Here is a 21,784-nt window from a genome sequence, read left to right as displayed (position 1 = left end):
AATGTCAAAAAGCAAGTTACTGTAAATGTAGGCTTCTCTTGCATTTATCATTCTGTAAGATGTCAGATGTATTTCAGAACCACAGACAATTAAATTTCAGAGAACACGAGTAGCTGAAGACTTTCTTCTCCAGAAGATCTCTCTTTCTTTAGGACTCTGTTCCTAGCAATTTCTTCTTTAATAGATTTTCAGAAAACAAACAGCTTGCTAGATTTTGGAAAAAAAAATAATTCTAGTTGAAGAAGCAAAAATCTTGAATAATTTCTCATACTCTTTTACTGGAATCCAACACATTACTCTGTATATTTTGCCAGGCTAAGTTATCTTTGTATGTATTAGAGGCACAGCATGAAGCAAAACAATAAAAAAATTAACCTCCTTGATATAACTCAGCAGAGTTATAAAATATCTAATTGAATAAACTACATTTGACATGAACAAATGGCGACATTTCCATGTAATGTTGTCTTTTTGGCTTCCTGACAAAGAAAAGCTTAAGGAACTATGATTTTTGTTTCTTAAGGGCAAGTTCTTCTATTTTTATAAACTTAGCAATTAATACTAAAGTATGAGCATAAGCACTTTTAATTTATGAACTGTATACTTTGAGCAAGTTTAACAGTTTAATCTTACGCATGTTGTTTTAAGAGTTTATTTTTGCTGTACAGCATAGGGCTGCTTAATGGAAAATATTGCATTAAAGCATAAAATCAGCCATATGTGTGGAAAACCAGAAAAGAAATAATTAAGACACAACAAAATTAATACTGTGCAGAGTTCTTGTAATCACAAGAGCACCATTAGCTTGAAGACAAGCACAACCCCAAACAGGGAGCCTGCACACCTGTCACCTCTAGGCAGAAGATCATCTGAAGATGAGATGATCCTGTATTTTACTAGCACTAAGATGAACAGGCTTCTTCCTGCCTGGCATGCTTCTTTTCCTCTTAAAGAGTAAAGCTCAATCCTTATCCAATATTTGGCTTAGGTTGAGTTTTGCATCCAATTCCCATCTCTGATAATGCTCGTTATCCAGCATGTTTCCTCCAAAGCAACTCTCCAGTAGTGGATCTGCCAGTTTGCATGAAGCAGAGAGTCAGCCAGGAGGGGTTACATGCCTTGGTTTAAGCTGACCTAGAAAGGACTTAACAACAACAACGTCACTTGTCTATAAAAATATCACTTCTATTCATCTCAAAGAACAAGGAGTGGACTTTTATGAGACAAGCTGCAGAGCAAATCACTGCTGTCCATTATTCACAGCTGAAATATAGCGTGACCTGCTGTTAAGTCTTAGGGAGGGTGTGGCCTTTCGCACCAAGCCCATGTTCAGATCTGATAAGGATTTTCACAATGCCTATTTATCATGTGAAAAGTAGGCTTTTTCAGTTTGTAATATTGATGTTAGTCACAAATGGTCTGCTGGTTGCCATGCAAATGATAATGTTCTAGGGAGTTTCAGTTAATATTAAATGGAAAGTGGCTCAATTTACAAGTCTCTCTAGAAATGGCACACAACCCATCTTGAGAATCAATATTGACGATACTCTGTATGTGAAGCAAAAAACAAACACACACAGCACCAAGAAGCACATATCATGCAGTGACTCCAATACAGTTAAATACTGCAATATCACATATCAGGAAAAGCAGGAAATTTCAAAGAAAGCAAAAATCAAATTTGACGTATCCAACTTTGCCAAAAATAACATCAGAGCCGATTCTTCATAACCGTATTAATTAGCAGATTGCAGAACGTCTATGTAAAGTCACAAACTTTACTTGACAAATACCACTGTAGGTGAGCACCACATGCAAGAAGGTCGCACACAAAGCGCAGGCAGACGCAGGTCAGCTGAGCTGTAGGTCATGTCCTAGAAGTTTCCAGGAGCCAGGAAGAGATCTCTCAGCATCCTCTGGCAAGGCAACACAGGGCTAAGGTGAGCCCATCATTGGATGCTGGGCTTTTTCTTCTGGATATTGGCCTATGGAAATGTAATGAAACAAAGCAGCGGGCAAGGAGTTTCACTCCATAATTCTGATTCCCAAACCCCATCACACACAACAAGAAAAAGTGATATTTGCTCACCCAGCTGCTTCAAGCTAGGCTGAAGTGCTCATGACCACATGTGGGACCAAATGGCTCACATGGCTCTCACCTTTCTCAAAGGAGTCTGATTTCTCAGCCTGGTTATGCAGTCAGTAATTCATGGAAAATCATATCATCTGAAAAACGATTTCTACAGAAGCCAAACCGACCCCTCTAACAGCCTGCTGTGTTCTCTTAGTGGAGGCTTTCTTACCTCTATTTATGGAGGAAATAAAAGATTTTCAGGAAATACACAGTATTATTAGCTAATTTTACGTTACCAGTAGTCTGACTTCTGCTAAGTATTCATCAAAACAGAGGATCATTTGAATCAAGGCATGGTAATGCAGACAAGGCAAGCATGGAGTCCTACACACCCTCTGTAGGCGAGCCTCATCACACAAGCAGGATTTATTTAACTAAATGCTAGTGTGTGTGTGTGTGCAGGTAATTCCAAGAAAATAAAAACTTTATTATGTTCTAAAAAAACTAAAGAAAGCAAAACTCAGGGCAGACCAAACTAGGAAAGCCACTTGATGGCTGGCTTGGAACTTGAACGAAGGGAAAGGCGTTTTTCCCACAATAATTGCATGCAGCGTTCATCCCAGCAGAGCCCACGTTACATCCTAAACTCATCAGTGAAGACCAGTATTGAGATTTTGGACAGAGGCAGAAGCTAAAACACATTAAAAAAACACTGAATAACTTGCAATGCTGGGGCGAATCCTGATTCAGAGCTACTGGTTAGCCTTAGTGATGGCACTGATCTAGATGCAGCTTCTCTCCTTCAGCTCAGGCTGGAATTGGGCAGCCTACTCAATTCATGACAAGTGGGGCAGCATCTTCATTACCCATGTGTAAACAGAAAAGAGGGACATCAGAAACTAACCGGGAATGTAGAAACAATTTGTGCATCACTTAGTAAAATAAAGGAAAACAGAACATGAGTAATTGGAGTCCTCCAGGAAGGGAAAACAGAGAACAAATTTGGCAAAGCTTAAGTAAAATATAAATGAGAGTGCTTGTGTATTCCCTTATCTGCAGTCTCAGCTCTCCAGCCTGCTTAGGCAGGATCACCTCTTGTTACAGCAGGCGACTTTTCCGCAGTGAGAAGAGAAAAATCATGTTATGAGCTCAATATCTCATTATTTAATACTCGAGAAATTAACTTAATTTTTAATTGTTTTTATAGTTTGCTGTTTTGGCTGGACTCAGCATTTTTTCCAAATGACTGTCACAGATTTACCTGTTCTAATAACAGTGCAGTGATTATAGATGTGAATTTTCACATTAAATTTGTTGCCACAGAAATAAATTGCAATGTTATAAGCACAAAACCGAAGAACCTGCTGGAAAGGAAGATGCGGCAGCCACAGCTTTAAGAAAGTGCTTTTTTGGTAATAAATGATGAACCAATTCCTCCACACCTCCTGAACTCTAGGAGGTGATACAGAAGCCCTGTTTTGCATTTTTATAGAGCTGTGCATAATGTCTCAAATCACTTCAGAAACACAGTGCCTCCCACTTTATGGCTTGAGGTTAAACGGTAGTTTTGTCATAGCAGGAAATCAGCTGGGACCTCTTGGAGAATCTTTGCTTTATAGTCTGTTCCTCTGATGCTGAAATACAATCTCAGGAACACATAGTTGCCAAAAAATGCATAAATAAATAAATGAATCTCTTTTGTAGGAATAATATACAAGCATGAGCATGACTAAGATACCTGATAGCAGACCCATCCTTTCAGGAACTCTCCTTAGGCAGGAGGATGTCTCCACTGGCCGTATCCTTTGAGCCTGTAGCCAGGCGATGCCACAGAAAGCTATAATGGCTGACAAAGTCTGATGAGATTGAGGGAGTCATTTTAAAGGAAAAACACCCCACAGTGTGGCTTATTTCCTCTTGTATGTTCAAGAGAAAACACTTATGGTCAAAATCCCCTCACGTGCAATGAATTAAATACAGATTTGATAAAAGCTATCACAGAATCACAGAATAACCAGGTTGGAAGAGACCCACCGGATCATCGAGTCCAACCGTTCCTATCAAACACTAAACCATATCCCTCAGCAGCTCGTCCACCCGTGCCTTAAACACCTCCAGGGAAGGTGACTCAACCATCTCCCTGGGCAGCCTGTTCCAGTGCCCAATGACACTTTCTGTAAAGAATTTTTTCCTAACGTCTAGCCTAAACCTCCCCTGGCGGAGCTTGAGGCCATTCCCTCTTGTCCTGTCCCCCATCACTTGGGAGAAGAGGCCAGCACCCTCCTCTCTACAACGTCCTTTCAGGTAGTTGTAGAGAGCAATGAGGTCACCCCTCAGCCTCCTCTTCTCCAGGCTAAACAACCCCAGCTCTCTCAGCCGCTCCTCATAAGGCCTGTTCTCCAGCTTTGTTGCTCTTCTCTGGACTCTCTCCAGAGCCTCAACATCCTTCTTATGGTGAGGGGCCCAGAACTGAACACAGTATTCGAGGAGCGGTCTCCCCAGTGCCGAGTACAGAGGGAGGATAACCTCCCTGGACCTGCTGGTCACGCCATTTCTGATACAAGCCAAGATGCCATTGGCCTTCTTGGCCACCTGGGCACACTGCTGGCTCATATTCAGTCGGCTGTCAACCAACACACCCAGGTCCCTCTCCTCCAGGCAGCCTTCTAGCCAGACGTCTGTGCTGTGTGCTCTCAGCGAGATAGGTGCATGACCATTCCAAAGAGCATGGCTGTGCCAGGCACGGGATGCAAAGACAGTGAAGCAAGAGAGAACACAATCCAGCCACTCTCACCATAAACATTTTCCTTCAATTAAGAAAGCAGGTAAATAAATAAGGTTGCAATAAACCTCCTGTTATTTTTAATTATCTAATATGCTTTTCCAGCCCCCCCAGAAGAATCAGAGTATCGGGCTTGCAGTAGCTTCTGTGCGCATCCCTAACTTATTTGATCCTAGCCCACCTTTACCAGTTGTGATTCTGCCTTGGTTGGTTCAGGCTCCAAGTCATCAGCCCTGACAGTTGCCCATGCCCTACCTGCGTGGTCACCAGGCTTCTGGCCAGCCCTGTGGACCAACCACCTCCTGGGGAAAAGAGCCTCTCTGGAAGGCATACAGGCAGGCACAATGGGACAGAGCCAGCAAGCTGGGCTGAACCCACCCTCTGTACACGTCAGTGGCCACTGGGCATCAGGAAAAGAACATTTAGAGGACGCAGCAGCAAGTTGTGGGCATTGCTAGAGCCCACCCTTCATCTGCTCTCCGGGTACACGCAAAAGACCCTTTGCTTTCGTAGTCTCAGGCCGACTCATGTCACAAGCAGTCAATTAGCTTTTTAGAAGTTAAACAAACAGAGCAGGAGATTATAACTGATTAACTGAAGGGCAGGAAACATGAGAAGCTGGTGTGCTAGAAAGAAAAGGTCTTGTGCTGGGATCTCCAGTAATTAGCAGCAATAAGACCTACAGAAATTTATGAGGGAAAAAAACATCAAACCCTTCCTGTTTAAATGTTCTCTTTTCACATGTTTTGCTTGGAATGGTAGCTTAAAATACAAACACAGGCAGTGTCTCAAAAACAGAATAGACTTGTGCTCTGAGAAAGTCATAAATTCAGGTTGCAAATCACATGAACATGGATTTTTTTTTTTTTGTACTTTCCCCCAGAATTGTGTATTTTGTTAACAACTGCCAGACTGACAGCCAATACTTTCCTCCAAGCACCTGGAAGAAGAGTTGATTACTGCTGGCAAATACCTCAGGTCTTCCCTGGAACACAATTGTAAAACGAATCTCTGGAGAGTAAAAGGAAGACTTCCTTTCCCGTTACTGAACAGTGTCAATAATAATTCAGCAATTTCAGCTCAACAATGGTTTACGTGACATGTTTGTCAGCCTTCAGTGAAGCTGCTGTTGACTGTGCAGAAGCCTGCCTGTTTTAGCTACACCAGTTCAGAAGTCTTCTCCACCTGGCTCCTGGAGCAGCACAGAGTCTCCTTGATTCACATAATGAGATCCCCAGGCAGCACTGAAACCCTGACCTAGATTTCAATGACTCTCCAAGTTGTATTTATGCATCTTCAGCATCGCTGTGTTTACTCTTTTAAATTGCAGATAAACTGAAAATTAAAGAGAACCCTGGATGGGTTTTGTTTTTTTTTTTTTTTCTGTTTAAGTGCATTCATCCCTGCTTCTCTGTCATGGCTTAGCCTTTCTTTGCCTTTGTTGGATATTTCAGAAGAAAACTTGAATCAAAATTAAGACTTGCTCAAATTGATTGCAAGCCCTAGTGTACACTCAGAAAAACAGCACTAGCAGACCAGCAGTGATTTCACTGGGAAGGAGGATGGCAGGTCTGATCCTGACTGAACACATTCAGCTCATTAGTATTAGGTTATTATTTTGCATTATGATGTGGGAAGGCCCCAGGTGCAATTACAGACCCAGGATGCAGGACTCTGCGCATTGTTAAGGATGGTGCTTAAATTACAAAATAAAGTTGAAGATGAGCCAATATCCTTCCATTTCCCTGACAGTAAATCACAAAAAAACACAAGGTAAATCTGCTTAGCAATACAAAGTAACAGAGAATCATAGGATGTGCTGAGTTGTAAGGAACCCACAAGGATCATCGAGTCCAACTCCTGTCCCTGCACAGGACACCCCAACATCCACACTGTGTGTCTGAAGGCTTGGCCAAACGCTTCTGGAGTATTGTTAAACTTGGTGCTGTGACTGCTTCCCTGGGGAGCTGCTCTAGAACTCCACCACCCTCTGGGTGAAGGACCTTTTACTAATATCCAAGCCAACTCTTCCCTGGCACATCTTCCTGCCACTCTCTCGCGTACTGTTGTTGGTCACCAGAGAGAAGAAATCAGTGCCACTTCTCTTCCTCCTCCCTTTATGAGGAAGCTGTAGGCCATGATAAGGTCTCCCCTCAGTCTCCTCCCAGCTGAACAGACCAAGTGACTTCAGCCGCTCCTCATACGACTTCCCCTCTAAACTCTTCACCAACTTTGTGGCCTTCGCTGGACACTCTCCAGTAGCTTTATGCCCTTGGCTCACAGGAGCTACTTGGCCCAATAGCTCTGGAAGTCCCACCAGCAGCATTGCTGGGGTGTACAGCCCCTGTCCCATGCAGGGGTATCACTTAAGCATTTGAACCTAGCTTCCAGTAATCCTCAGCAGCGGTCAGACTCTTCCCCAGCTGAGATCACTGGCAGCAGGATTAGGCCACTGCAGAGGATTCTGCAAAACCCTCAAACAGGGAGCATCCCTCCTTCCCCTTCAAAAACCAATCATAAACTGGGGAAGAAAAGTCAAAGCTTGACCACCTTCCATTACAGCATGTTTGCTGTTTCTCTGCATGCACATCCTCACTACAGAAGCTGGTGAGGTTATTATCATCCATTGACACCACATGGAAAAAAAGCAGAGCCAGGGGTTCCAAATTTCCACTGCTGGAAAGCACGGAGCCCTTTTACCAGGCTACAGTCATAGGCACATGAGAGGTACTTGGCTTCTCCAGCAGTGACCTTGTATTCATTTAAAAACCTGCCTGTGGCCACACTGGAGGTCCCCAGCAGGTCCCTGGCTGAGAATGCTCTGGAGCAGGATTGGTGAGGGCAGAAGGCACGTGCTTTTTGGAGCCTGATGGAGCCCTGTTCACATTAAAAAGGAAATGAGTAGGTGACAATTAGTGTGTTACATATTTTTGCCTAAAAATAGCTTTCCCACAACCTCACCCCACTTATTTCAGCACAACACTGAACTGCCATTAACTTACACTTACCAGAAAAGAATGATAAAGTTTTAATTCTTTACATAAGTATTTTCTATTTTAGTGCCTGACGTTGTGGGTTTCCTTTGCAACCCAGCACAGAGGTCCCAGCAAAGGCTGATGATACTTTCAATGGCAAAAATATATTTTCAAAAACATTTTAACAATTCCTGTCCATAATTGTTATCTACAGCACTGTCAAAAGTCTAGCTGCCTCCAGTAGAGCTGCTGGGAGCAAGAGCTTCCCAGTAGCCAGCCCTGCAGTTACACAGGTTGGAGGCACAGGTCTCCACTGCAGTCCTAGTTGGGAGCCAGGGAAGAGTTCTGCCCTTCTCAGCCCATCAGCTTGCTCTCTGATTACTCTTGCTGAGAAAACAAAACCTGATAGGGCTGAAACATGGAGAAGAATGGCAGAATCGGAGCTTTTTCTGCGCTGAGAGTCAGGCAGTGCTTGGAGAGCTTTTAAAACTGAGAAGGGAATGCAGCTCCACTTTGAACAGATGGGAAGCTGGAGATAAAGTCTGTACAGCTATCTTTAAATCAAGAACTTCCTTTCCACATCTGCTTCTACTTTGTGTCAGGTACCAGAGCCCTTTCCCCTTCCCTGCTCTTTGTGCACACCAATGAAGATCCTGTGGAACTGAACTCTGCCCCATCCTGCTCTCAGTGCCTTAAGGAGCCATGCCTGTGTCGGGGGACCAGTCCTGGAACGAAGCCCTGCTCTGTATGATGGGAAGTGAGAGAACCAACCTTCAGGAGAGCAGGAGGTCACGTTCCCACCCCTCACTGTGTGTTGTACTGTCCCAAGCAGCTCCATGCTGGGGATCTGGCAACCACATGGCCTCTCAGCAGGTCAGACACCTCTCTCATCTGGCAGAAAGCTACCCTACCACAAAATGCTTTGGAGTGACACTGGCAGGGGTGAGGAGTGCAAGGAGCCAGCCCACCCCCTCTTATCACAACACACAACTCTGCTGGACTAAGCAAATCCCTAATGCACTCCCTGCCATATGAGGTGCTGTAAGCCTGCTGTGAAGCCACCACCTTGTGGGCATAGTGCTCCTCACCCGAGACAACATCGACCACTCAGGCTGATAGCTGGTGAAAAGAAGAGCAGCAAAGCTTTGTCCAGGGAGGGACATTAGCATTTCCTTCAACTACGCAGTGAGAAAAGTTTGAAACTGGTCCCCAGAACGAGGTGGGTGTTGCATTTCTGTTGTGAAAAAAGCTTGTGAACGAGAGGCATTGCCTGCAGCAATGGTTCCAGCAGGCAACTGTGACTGTTTCTACTCTGACCCTTTTTCGCACAGATACGTTCATGAAACTGCCTCTATGGGAAGCCCATTGCTGGCCTTGCTCATGCAGCCTCAACAGTGCCTTGCTGTTTTCAGTCAGAGCTTTTGATAACCCTTTTGCAGGATGAAGTCCCCACCTCTCAAGCACTTGCATCAGTATCCTCCTCTGTCCATCATTAATCTTCAAATCGTGACTGTAAACTGGTATGCTCGGTTAAATGAGAAACTCTTTTTCCAGCCACCCTGATGGCATTATCATGCTTTGTTGTTACGGTCATGATTCAGTAGGTTTCAGTGCCCTTTAAATTTCCCTGTTTGGGCTTACCTCCACCGGTGTGACCTGCCGTTGAGGCTGTTCGATGCATCACCGAATGCACCTGCCTGCATGTTCCCATCACACACAAACACATGCCTTATTTATTTATTTTGGAATGGCACCAGAGAGCCACAAGATTGATAACGGATGATAATGAGCTAAAACTGCTGAGCAGGGTTTAGCTGCATTTTAATTACAACTCCGGTAAATGCACAGAGCTAGTGAGGTGGGCCCAGGGAGTGGTGTGTAGTGCTCTGGTAACATTCTCATGAAGGGCCTTCTCCTGCTGCCTCTTCCAGGCAGCCTTCCCTTGGCCAGGAGCTGCTGCCAGTGGTCAGTGCCTGGTGTTCATCCCAGCAGGGCTGCATGCCCTAGCTGGTCCTGGCAAGTCCATCATTAGGAAACTCAGCCTTTGAATTAGCAATGTCTGGGAAGAGAAATATGAATAAACAACAAACTACCAACTGACAGCATTTGCAGATGCCCTAAATGTGATACAGGATCTTTGCACAGAATCATGGAATGGTTTGGGTTGGCATGGACCTTAAAGCCCATCCAGTTCCAACCCCCCTGCCATGGGCAGGGTTATCTTCCACTGTGCCAAGTTGCTCAAAGCCTCATCCAACCCGGAGCGGGGCATCCACAACTTCTCTGTGGAACCCGTGCCAGTGCCTCACAACCCTCATAATTTCTTCTTTATATCTAATCTAAACATACCCTCTTTCTGTTTAACCCATTACCCACTGTCCTACCACCCTATACCTTTGTAAAAAGTCTTTCCCCAGCTTTCCTGTAGCCCTCTTCAGGCGCTGGAAAGCTGCCATAAGATCTTCCCAGAGCCTTCTTTACTCCAGGCTGAACAACCTCAACTCTCTCAGCCTGTCCTCATAGCAGAGGTTCTCCATTCCTCTGATCATCTTTGTGGCCCTCCCCTGAATTTGTTCCAACAGGTTTATATCCTTATGTTGGGGGCCCCAGAGCTGCACAAAGTACTCTAGGGAATGTTTCACTAGAGCGGAGTAAAAGGGGAGAACCCCCTCCCTCGCCCTGCTGGCCACACTTCTTTTGATGCAGCCCACAATATGGTTGGGGTTTTGGGCTACAAGCACACAATCCCAGCTTATGTTGAGCTCCTCATCCATCTAAGCACTCCTAAGTCCTTCTTTTCAGGGCTGCTCTCAGTCCAGTCTCCACCCAGCCTGTCTTTGTGCTTGGGAATGTCCAGACCCAGGTGCAGGACCTTGCACTTGGCCTTGTTGGACTTGATGAGGTTCACACAGGCCCACCTCTCAAGGAGGCAAGGTCCCTCTGGATGGCATCCCTTCCCTCCAGCATGTCGACTGCACCACACAGCTTGGTGTCATCAGCTGAAGGTGCGCCCAGTGCCACTGCCCATGTCTGTGACAAAGATGTTAAACACCACTGGTCCCAATACTGACCCCTGAGGATCACCATTCATCACCAGTCTCTATTTGGACATAAAGCATTGACCACAACTCTTTGAGTGCAACCATCCAGCCAATTACTTATCCACCAAATGGTCCATCCTTCAAATTCATGTCTCTCCAATTTAGAGAGAAAGATGTCATGCAGGACAGTGTCAAATGCTTTGCACAAGTCTATTTTTATGTTCTTCTAAATTAGATTCACAGAAAATCATTTGGTGATGCCAATACTGCCAGCCCAGGAACAGTAAATCATCCTTTACGGGCACATAAATATGTGCTTCATTCTCTGTCACTTTTAGTATCAGCAATGATTTCACACACAGCTGCAGATCAACTCCCTTCTGGTCACAATCTGCCACCATTTCTAGCCATTCAAATTTATAGCAACATTAATAGTTCAAAAATAATAGTGTTTACTGCGTACTAGATTTTGATAATTTATGAGGAAGTAACAGTTCCCAACAAAGACTCCAGAAAGCAGCAAAGCTGGACTGAAAGTAAGCTTTTTCACCTCGATTAACACATCCTTGCCTATTGGCAGAAAGTTTCTGTTGTAGCTGTGAGAAAATAATTCCATGGATTATGTCACATTGATTCAAAGTGAAATTCAAAGCCAAAGAGAAAGAAGAAAAGCTTTCCCTATGTTCTTACAGAAAATATCACCACTTCAATTAGGTGCTACAGATGCTTGGAGTAAACATATTTTCCACTGGTTTTCTTAGAACCATACCCATTTAAATCTCTAATATTCTTCTGCATGTTCATTTTTCATCCCAGTTTAGTACCACGCCTCTGGGTGTTAGTGGTTAAGGGGATGCTGCCAAGCAACTCAAGCCAAGAAAAGCTGGGATAAGAAGGGAAAATATATAGTAAATAAACTTTTCAGCCTTAGTGTTATGGCTGCTGTCAGCATAAGTCAGAGGGTAAAAAAATAACCCAGTGCTAATTGTACCTTTCATTTCTTGGACCTCGTGAAAGTCCAGTTCTCAATCTGCTCCTAATCCAATGGAAATAATGCACACAACTGAGCATTCAAGTCTCTAACAAATCTCATCTTTGCGTAGAATCACTGGAATTCAGAGTGAAAACAAAGCTATATAAGACTGTTCAATATTTCAGTAAATACTGGGTTTGTTTTTTTCCAGGAAAAAATTCAGTTCTAGAGAATTTACATATGTTGTTGATATCACAAGCACATAGTGGTAAGTTCAGAATTGAGACCTTGAGCATCTGTAAGCAGTTGACTTGAACTGTACTTAAATACATGTAACATATGTATGGATCTCTTCAAAACAATAATAAAGGCTAGCAGCCTTATTGCCAGAATAAACCAGGGGCATCCTAAATTTGAACCTCCTCACCTACAAAATTCCCTCCTAGGAGTGCTGATAGTCAAGGTAGCCCAGAGATGGGAATACTGGTGGAGATGCACCTTCTTCCTGGCTGCAGCTTCATCTTCACATGGGAAGCTGGAACTGCAACTCCCCTGTCACTGCTACAGAGGATCCAACTTCCTAGTCCTTGCAGCATTCATCTTGGTCCTGCTTGTGGACCCAAGTCCTCCTGAATGTGCTGCACTGTTCTTCATATACACCAACAGAAAATTTTCACCCCAAGTCATTACTGTATATATCCTTCCCTTGCAGAAGTGTGCACAAGGAAGAAAGAGGGGAAAAATCACCAGGTTTATAGAAGTTATAAACACAGATTATTTTAGAGCTAAAAATCCTGGCAGATGGTACCCAACATCTGGGAGAATGTTAGTGCCCAGATATAAGATTTGTTTTCTTTATTTCTTTTTATTGGGACCCTATTTGGTTACAATGTGCTGTAAGAGCTATTTCCTAGGTTTGCCTTTTAAATAAATCTCAAAGCAACATTTATAAACATTACAGCCTCCCAGTTATTACTGTAGCGCAGGGCTGAATTCATATCAGTGATGGTATGCATAAATATGTCACGTAGAAGAATATCTGCAATGCTTTACCAAACCAACTGCTAAGAATTTCTTTGTAAGAGAGATGGCTAAGAAGTAATAAAAAATAAGATCATTTTAGGATACCCCATGAAAACAAGTAGTTTGACCTTGCAGCAATAAGTGTAGGAACAGCCCATTAATCATGTAAACCCCCCCAAAATGATAAAGGTTCACTGTTCGGGGGGCAGGAACCATCTCTCTTCATTCCTCTTTGACAGCAGCAGGCACAGCAGGGAGCACGAGCCACGGCAAGTACTCCTAAGCCCTGCAATAACTGCTTTACAGTGTTGCAGAGATTCAAGCTCTGCCCACGGTCTCAGGGGAGCAGAACAGAAAGGCTGCTGAATCGATGTTCCCTCAGCCTCTCCCAGTTGGTCACCAGGGAGCTGTGAGTGCTCCACTGACAAGCAGTCCTGAGGGGATGCTGAGCTCCTGCCTGGAAAGCCTTGCCTACCCCAGCGTGTTGGGGCTTGCTGGGGTGCAGCAACATGCTTCCCACCCAGCCCTTGTCCTTTCCTGTAATTAGCTCCATTTTCAAACTAGGTGGAGATAACTGGGTTTCCCTTTTCTGACTGCTGCTGTGGCTCCCCCTCAGCCCCCCAGGATGCCATATGGATTTTGCTTTTCATCAACTGCTCAGGAAAACCACAGGTCCTCCCTGTTTAGGATAGGTCAAGTCCATTCGCAGCTGAAATACTGCAGGGGAAAATAATCAAAAGAAGGATAGCTTATTCCCAGCCTCAGCGCTGCACGAAGAGTCCTCCGTGCCAGCTTTCCTGGGCTGATGGAAGTGAGCAGCTCTGCTTAAGTTTGCTAATTAACAGCTGGGGCAGCAAGGGCTATCTACATCAGCTGTACACCTGAAAAGCCTAGAAAATATTCCCATCAGAGGCATAGGAGTAAGAGAGCTGGGGATGCATGTCTTTTAAAGCCCAGATCTCTCCTTAACAACTCTCTTTTCTTCTGCCATAAACACAGATGAGAGCAGACAGGTAATGGGATGATGTGGGTAAACAAAACCTGCCACAGAGCCTGTGGATGGCCCAGCTGTTACGAGAAACGTAGATGGAATGGGAATATTTTCTTCAAACCAAGTAAAATCTGATTGTAAGAATTTGTTTCCACAGCCCAAGCCCCTTCACAGTACCTCAGCAGTTATTACTCCAACCTCTTGCCCTCTTCGCCACTACATCCAGCTCCCAAGGTTGCTGTGGAGAGATGACAGTGCTCCTACGAGCAGGCTGCTTGAGATGGTGGAGACACCTCAGGTTTCTTCCCATCCAGCGCACAGAACATGGTGTGCCCTGCACGCTGTCCCTCTCTGTCCCAAGCCTGGCTGCTGGAGCAGCTCATAGAATCATAGAATCATAGAATCACTAGGTTGGAAAGGACTCACTGGGTCATCTAGTCCAACCGTTCCTATCAAACACTAAACCATGCCCCTCAGCGCCTCATATACCTGTACTTTAAACACCTCCAGGGAAGGTGACTCAATCACCTCCCTGGGCAGCCTCTGCCAGTGCCCAATGACCCTTTCTGTGAAAATTTTTTTCCTAATGTTCAACCTAAACCTCCCCTGGTGGAGCTTGAGGCCATTTCCTCTTGTTCTGTCCCCTGTCATTTGGGGACAGCTCAGCCACCTCCACTTGCCACACTCCACCACGCCGCATCAGTCTTGAGCCACAGCTTTCAGATTCGAATGGCAAGGGCTCCTTACACACAGAAAGGCTAATGAATTATAGGACAGGCATTAATTCCAAAACATTTGGAAATCAAGTTGCCATAATATATATCTAATTTCAGACAACTGAGTTTGAAAGGGTTAATTTACCAAGTTATTTTTTTCCCTATTCTATTAATAATCCACCAATTAATTAAATATCACATTAGCACACTGAAAAAAAAACCAACCAACCCAAACTCCAAATCAATCCTCAAAATCAAATAAAAGGATTTACCCTGCAGAAAACGCTAGCAGGTTAGCTGGGGTGATCTGGGAGGACTCTGCCAACAGAGTGCCGGCTCTGTTGTCAGCATCTTGGTGAATGACAAGTGCAGAACTACTCAAAGTCTGAAAAAGGGGAGATTTAGATGAGGTATCAGGAAGAAATTTTTTCCTATGAGGGTGGTGAGGCTCTGGTACAGGTTGCACAGGGAAGTCGTGGCTGCCCCACCCTGGAGGTGTTCAGGGCCAGGTTGGATGAAGCTTTGAGCAGCCTGATCCAGTGAGAGGTGTCCCTGCTGATGGCAGGGGGTGGAACTGGATGGCCTTTAAGGTCCTTTCCAACCCAATCTATTCTATTATTCTAAAGCTGCATACTGACAGCAGCACAGCATCCAACAGCCTTCGCCCACATGCAGAACACCTTGTTGATGTTTTATAAGAACAGGTTTACAGAGACCAATACACAGAGAGGACTTCCTTCTATTAACCACCAGCACCTTGGATCAGAGGCATCTTTCCTGTACAATGAAGTTACAAATTCCTCAAGTTTAGCAAAAAACAAGCTCTGCTGAGGAGCACATGTTTCACAAGCACGCTATGAAGTAATACTGGAAAAGAAAGGGCAGACTCATTCCTGGCCCCACCCTTACTTCAGTTCATCATGAAAAAGTACATTTCTGCCCTTATATTTTTGGTAGCAGCTTGAGATTTCCTTCCTGTCACCTTGTAATTGAGCAGATCTCTCCCAACCACAGCATCTGTCTCACTTACTGTCAGCTCAGAGACTTTGCTGGGGATTCCCAGCATCAGGTCCTGCTGATCCCAGCAGCCGGGTCTGGTGAAGAGATGGGCAGCCACCCAGAATCACACACTGGGGCTTTCTCAGGAGCGTTGCTGTTCTGGAGGATGCTGCCAGCTGCAATAAGCTAAGTGAGGATTTTTACCTTCCATGGCCAGAATGGGACATTTCTCTCCAGTGAGGTCAGGTGTTCTCTAGAAACTTTCCATAACATTTGGCCAACCAAATAGTTATATGTGAGTAGAACAGAGAAAAGAGCCCAAATTCACTTTTGCAAAGAGCATGGCTGATGAGATAAAATGAGAGTGCTTTTAATAGCAAAAACGTGTTTTCTTTGGCCTACATGCAACCTAGAGCTCTCCAGGTGCTCAAGCTTAAGCTAGTCCTATAGATCTCCAGGGGCATTAATTATCTAACAGGCACAAAAGGAGGCCTGAGGAAATGATTCCTCCTTCCACCTATTCAGCACTTGGGTACAGCTACCCCTGGCTCTTGGATCACAGAGGGATTTTTCATCTGCTCTGGAAGCCCGACTTTTATTTTTCCCTTCCTTTCCTTCCTGCTAAAGACCCTCTTGGAGCATAAAGCCTTGAGGTTTATCCATGCTCTCTTAGCATGAGTGCAGCTTTGGGTGAGCCCAGTTTGAGATCAGCTGCGTGAAGGTGGACAATTGCCCTCAGAGGTGCAGCTGGAGCCCACCAAAAACTTGGGCCAGCAGCTCCATAGTTCAGTCTTTTATCTGATTGTCAGGAGGGGTGCACAGGGTGGAACTGCTCATTTCTCAGCACCAGGTAAACGCAGCCTGCTGGGAACCAGGGAAGATGCCACAGGGTCTAACACACCAAAGGTCTCACCATGCTGCAGTGTGTCTCCCCAAACGAGATGATCTCTCTCCCTGCTAACTGCCCATGCACTCAGACCCTAGGGGCCATGGGGGCTGGTGGGTCCAAGTCATGCTTCTGGCTTGGCTGATTAGAAATACAAGCGATTCATCTCCTGCCTAAATTTGCAGTGAATGCTTCCTGTTAGGGCGAATGAACTGCTCCGAGGGATCGTTCTGGGAAATTAACAGCTATAACGATTTCCAGAAGCTGATGAAGGCACACACTGTTCCCAGGGTGGTTGACTTGGTGGATTCATCTTGTCAGAGTGTTTTGTCCTCAGCCTCAGACACCAGAGCCCCCCCAAAAATACCTTTTGCCTTAGCTTTTGCCACACAGCATGCTGGCTTTATAGCTGGTGTGAGGCACACACTGCTGGGAAAGAGCAGGGAATCTAATTCTTACTGCCTGGTGAGGGCGAGGCACCCCTGCACATGTATCAATAGTAAGTTGGCATTGGCTTCTGCCAGGCTTTTACCATCACCATCATTAGTGAACACTGGCTGTGTTTCTCCACAACAGTTTGTACAAACTGGGACTGCTTTAACTTAGTTAATTAAAAAAAAAAGAAAAGAAAGAAAGAAAAAAACAATCGATCAAAAATGATCCAGATGAGCCTTCTTATGCTCATTTTTTTAGGCTGTATTTAGAAATGCTTTCATTTCACTTGTCTAGGGTGGAAACAATGTAGATTTGAGAAGGAGACCTTACACCAAGCTAAGACATACTGCAAGAGACTGGCTTTGCAAAAGGATGGAGCTAAAGTAGGGCAGAATAAAAGAGGCAAAAGGGACACATGTTCCTCATCTACCACAGAATTTTATAAGACACTGTAAAGTGCAGTTAGTTTTAAGAGCTGGCTGCAACTGGTCTTCCTAAGGAATTTTCAAGAGCAATCAGTAGGGGTTCAGCTTTATCCTCCACACAGAAATTTAGTTTATTTGCTGTGCAAAAGGATATTTGTACTCAGCACTTCATTTCTGTACAAACCTCCAAGTGAGGCGTGAGCAGGGTGATGTCAGGAGCTTTCTGCTTGCCCACTGGATCAAGTCTGATTTCTCTGGCATAACGCCAACATATGATACCTACTAAGTCAAAATAATCCAACTACATCATAGAATTGTTAAGGTTGAAAAAGACCTCTAAGGTCATCAAGTCCAACCATCAGCAAAATACCAACATGCCCACTAAACCATGTCCCAGTGTGCTACATCTACACAGTTTTTGAACACCTCCAGGGATGGTGACTCCACCACTTTTCTGGGCAGCTGGTTCCAATGCTTCACCACTCTGCCAGCAAAGGATTTTTTCCTAATATCCAATCTAAACCTTCCCTTGTGCAACTTGATGCTGTTATGCACCTCCTCCAAGCTGTAGGGAACAACTTATACAGTCATTTTGGAATATCTCATTGCTGCAAGGTGCCAGTGAATCCTCACTATGTCAACACCCAACAGAAAAACAGTCAAGAGGAACTACAGGAAAAACCAAAGAATTATTTCATACTTCTAGCAGTCAGCAGAAAGTTCAGTTTATACCTACTGACCAGCAGCAAGGTGAGATGCCAGTACTTATTCCAACACCTTTCCAAGTAAGCCTGTGATATTCTGGTTCCTACACTCTTCCAACCCCAAGTTTAGCACTGGTGTCTCACTTCCCCCAGGCCCTTGTTGCCTAACCTTGCAACCTTGAGGTGCAGGCGAGATGCTTTCCACCTCAACCAGGGACTGCAGCCAGCTGAAAGTCCCAGGCAAGACTATTTTCATGGGGGTATGCACACAGATGCTGATTAAATACAGCTTATTGCTGTTATGCTCTGCAAGGTGAAGTCAGAGCTGTTGCTGTTGTCCTTAGCCAGCGTATTGAACTGCTAGGTGTTTCAAATGCATTTATTCACTCTTCATTTAAAATAACAGTGCTTTCTTCAAGGTGGAGCTGATGACAGAAGATGAACAATCTGCCCTGGCTATTTCTATTACAGTCCTTCCAAATGATTTTAACTCAGGCTTCAGCTGTTTCTAGGGCCTCTCTGTATCGGTACTATCAAGGCTGAATTACCAGATCTTATGGTGGACCATGGATGACAGTTACAGACCTACTGTTTTCTCCCATTTGAAACTCCATTTGGCTTTGCCCTAAACTGGAACACAAAAGGTCATGTTTTTGCAACCCCCTGTGAAGCATGGGAGTTTAGAGCATTCTTGGCTTAAGTATTTCTTGCGAGGAATCAACTGCACGAAGCTGCTCAGATGAGCAGCTGTGAAACTGGGCTCAGAGGCCCCACGCTCCTTACTGCACGTGCATGACGAACTCCTGACAGAGCACCTACCCCACAGGGAGCTGTAGTCACAGGACAGCATTAAGCTACTGTGGTTCAGCCAGAACGCTGGCACAGAGCCACTGTTGTAAAAGCAGACAAGTATCAATGTTTCACCAGCATTTCCCAGAGGAAAAGTGTCCTCCTGATTTCCTTGATGAAGAACTCAATTCCTCAGCTCTCCCAAATCAAGGCTTGAATTTTTCTTTCCTTCTTTTTTTTGGAAAGAAACACTCTTTTTAAAACGCAACCATATATTGCTCTCAGGAAATACTGAGAGTAATCTCCTAAGCAGCTCAGCTTTAGCCATCTTCTGTGCAGCATCTACCACCAAGAGACAGAGGCTTTCCATTCAAGAGGTATCTTCCCAGCCTGGTATGCTACACCATGTTGCTTTGTTAATCACTAGAGTTTCAATGGAGACAAAGCAGAGGAAGCCTTTTACACAAGCATATGGGTTTTTCAAGGAAGGCTTGTGACCGCACTCGGAACACAAAATGTACAGAAGTTTCTCAGAATTTTTGCAAAAACTTGTTAAAAATAATAATAAAAAAAAATACTGACTTTTGCTGCTTATTCAGCTTGGTCACAAGAAACCAGATGTTTTCAGGCTGTTAGAGTTCAACAGCAGGTTCAGTTCACTGTCAGCTATGAGTCTGAAATAGAGCCATAAGGACATAAGCGCTATGTAAAAGACCTTATTTTTGTAGATTAGGTGATGACTTGTACAGAAATACCTGCCACAGCTACAAGCAGATCATTTGGAAGTACAGAAGGCAAAAGGAAGGAGATATAGTGCTTACTCAGACAGTACAGATGGCCCTTTTATAAAATAACAGACTTGTAAGAAAGATCTAATTAAAAGGCTGTTTGTACAATAGCAGTTTAGGAAACTTGTAAGCTGGAAAGTACTTGAACATTTAAAAGGTATGATGATGACTTCCAGAAATAAATGATGATGCTAAATTATGGACATTGGGCCAAAAAAAAAAAAAAGGGTTCTTACTGATAACTCCTCTGGGAAGCTAGGGCTTACATACATCTATAAATCTATTTTGTGCTGCTACCCGCCTTGTCCTGGCAAGGTTGGATAAGGACCTTGAGCAACCTGGTCCAGTGGGAGGTGTCCCTGCCCATGGCAGGGAGGTTGGAACTGGAGGAGTTTGAGGTCCCTTCCAACCCAAACCATTCTATGATTCTATGATTAAGTGCAGGGGCAGGAAACTGCCAAACCTGTAACCACCCAGAACATAACATATATCTTCAAAGAAAGGTGATTTTAGAAGAAGTAAGATGGGAGATCATGGTAAGTATCTCCTTTTGGAGCAGCCTGCAACAATGCCAGAAAGCCTGGAAGCTGAGCTTTGCACTGAGTGAGATCTTTGATAAATAAAAGCATAACACAGCAGAAAGCAAAACCCACACAGATAGGTACTCTTAGTCATCACGTGTGGTGAAACCCGCACTAGCTTGAGCATAGCACACAGAGCCTCCTCTGGCCAACTCTATAGGACATTTCCTTGACCTACCCCTAAAAACTGAATGTGCAGAACACTGGTTTTGCAATATGTTGGTCGCACTTATTAAAAACCTTTCCATAACACACACAGAGAGATACCATCTTCTGACATGGCCTGAAACCCACTTCAAATGACAGTTTCCTCAAAAATCAAACAAAAATTTATATTGAGCTGAAAGATGATGACAGACTTCAGTGGGATTAAGCAATTTCTCTCAGCATTTTTGTGGGTTTAAATAAACCCAGAGCTTACAGGCAGAAAGGAAAGAACCACCCCCACATTTTCCATTTTCAAAAAAGGAAAAAAGAGTGAAGAAACATTCTGAAAGAACTATAGAAGGTAAACAGGCTGGTTAGCTATGACGTCCTGTAGACTTGACCTCCCACCAGTACCATAACTCTCTGTTGTTCCCATTCAAATCAATCGCTGATTTGGTTTTCTTCTCACCCAGTAGCTCCAGCTGTTTCGGAATGTTTCTGCTTTCCAAGCTTGCAAAAGGAGAGCACACACAGAGTGGAGAGTAATACACATAAAGAAACAATGAAACCTTTGGCTCTAATGAGCACCAAGAGACTCACCAAACCTGCAGCACTCTTCAACAATCTGCTTCGAACAGCAATGCAGTGCCAAGGCTGGCCCAGGGTAATCCCTCGAGGAGGGAATTATCGTTCTTAGGCCAAGCTCAGGTGAAGCTGGGCAGGTACTTGCCCTTCACCCACCCTGCAAGAGAAATAGAAATCAGGCAAGTATCACAGCTAAGCAAGCTGCTTCTCCAGAGCACCTCAGGGAAACTGCAGTCAATGAATCACTCCTAGTTACGGAGTGGGGGAAAAAACAACGTAGAGGTCTTAGGAAGTTAGATGGAATGATTGCACCAGCTTCACAATGGGAATCTCAGATTAAAGCATCTCACCTGTTGCTTCAGATAGCTCATTATTTTGAATGCACGTCACACACAATTGCTAAGAGAATAAACCTGAATCACGCTGGATGCTTCTGTTAAAACAGTTAGGAAAAAAAAATGCAGTCATCTGACATGAAAAACCACATTGTAAAATTAGAGATGAAGTCTGCCAGGATGGATTTAGCTGTATTTATGAAGGGCCCATCAGTGATGTGAGTATGGTCCAAAGAAATTAAACAACATACTTGATTGCTAGAGGAAGGACCAAAGATGGACTGAAGTTCACAGAGGAGCTTGTGCATTTTCACATAGAATATGAAGGTAGAGGTGTTAATAGTAAATACACCCTGTGTACACGTTAAGATTTATGATGCATTTTTATAATATATATTGTAATACACGTGTTTGTGCACAAAAATCATGTACCAAAATTCATGCTGCTATTTGGGCCTTGCCATTCTCATGAGTGTTTTAGTTCTGAACACAACCTCTGTGCTCCAAGCCCCCTCACAACCATCACCCAGTGATG

The 21,784-nt window shown here is 44.2% G+C and overlaps 1 long non-coding RNA gene across 1 annotated transcript in view; it reads right to left on the bottom strand.

Annotated features, from left to right (window-relative positions):
* Positions 1 to 21,024, bottom strand: part of LOC138724476 (uncharacterized) — a 34,768-nt gene extending 13,744 nt beyond the window's left edge. The window contains exons 1-2 of the long non-coding RNA XR_011338064.1: positions 20,930 to 21,024; positions 19,396 to 19,487 (exon numbers count right to left, since the gene is read on the bottom strand). This is a non-coding gene — a long non-coding RNA (uncharacterized lncRNA). The remainder of the gene's footprint in view (positions 1 to 19,395; positions 19,488 to 20,929) is intronic.
* Positions 21,025 to 21,784: the final 760 nt, after the last annotated feature.

Source organism: Phaenicophaeus curvirostris, chromosome 10 (genome assembly GCF_032191515.1).
Source record: "Phaenicophaeus curvirostris isolate KB17595 chromosome 10, BPBGC_Pcur_1.0, whole genome shotgun sequence".
NCBI classification, from domain to species: Eukaryota; Metazoa; Chordata; class Aves; order Cuculiformes; family Cuculidae; genus Phaenicophaeus; species Phaenicophaeus curvirostris.
The sequence above is the reverse complement of the archived record's forward strand: the minus strand, read 5'-3'. Positions and strand labels throughout refer to the sequence as shown.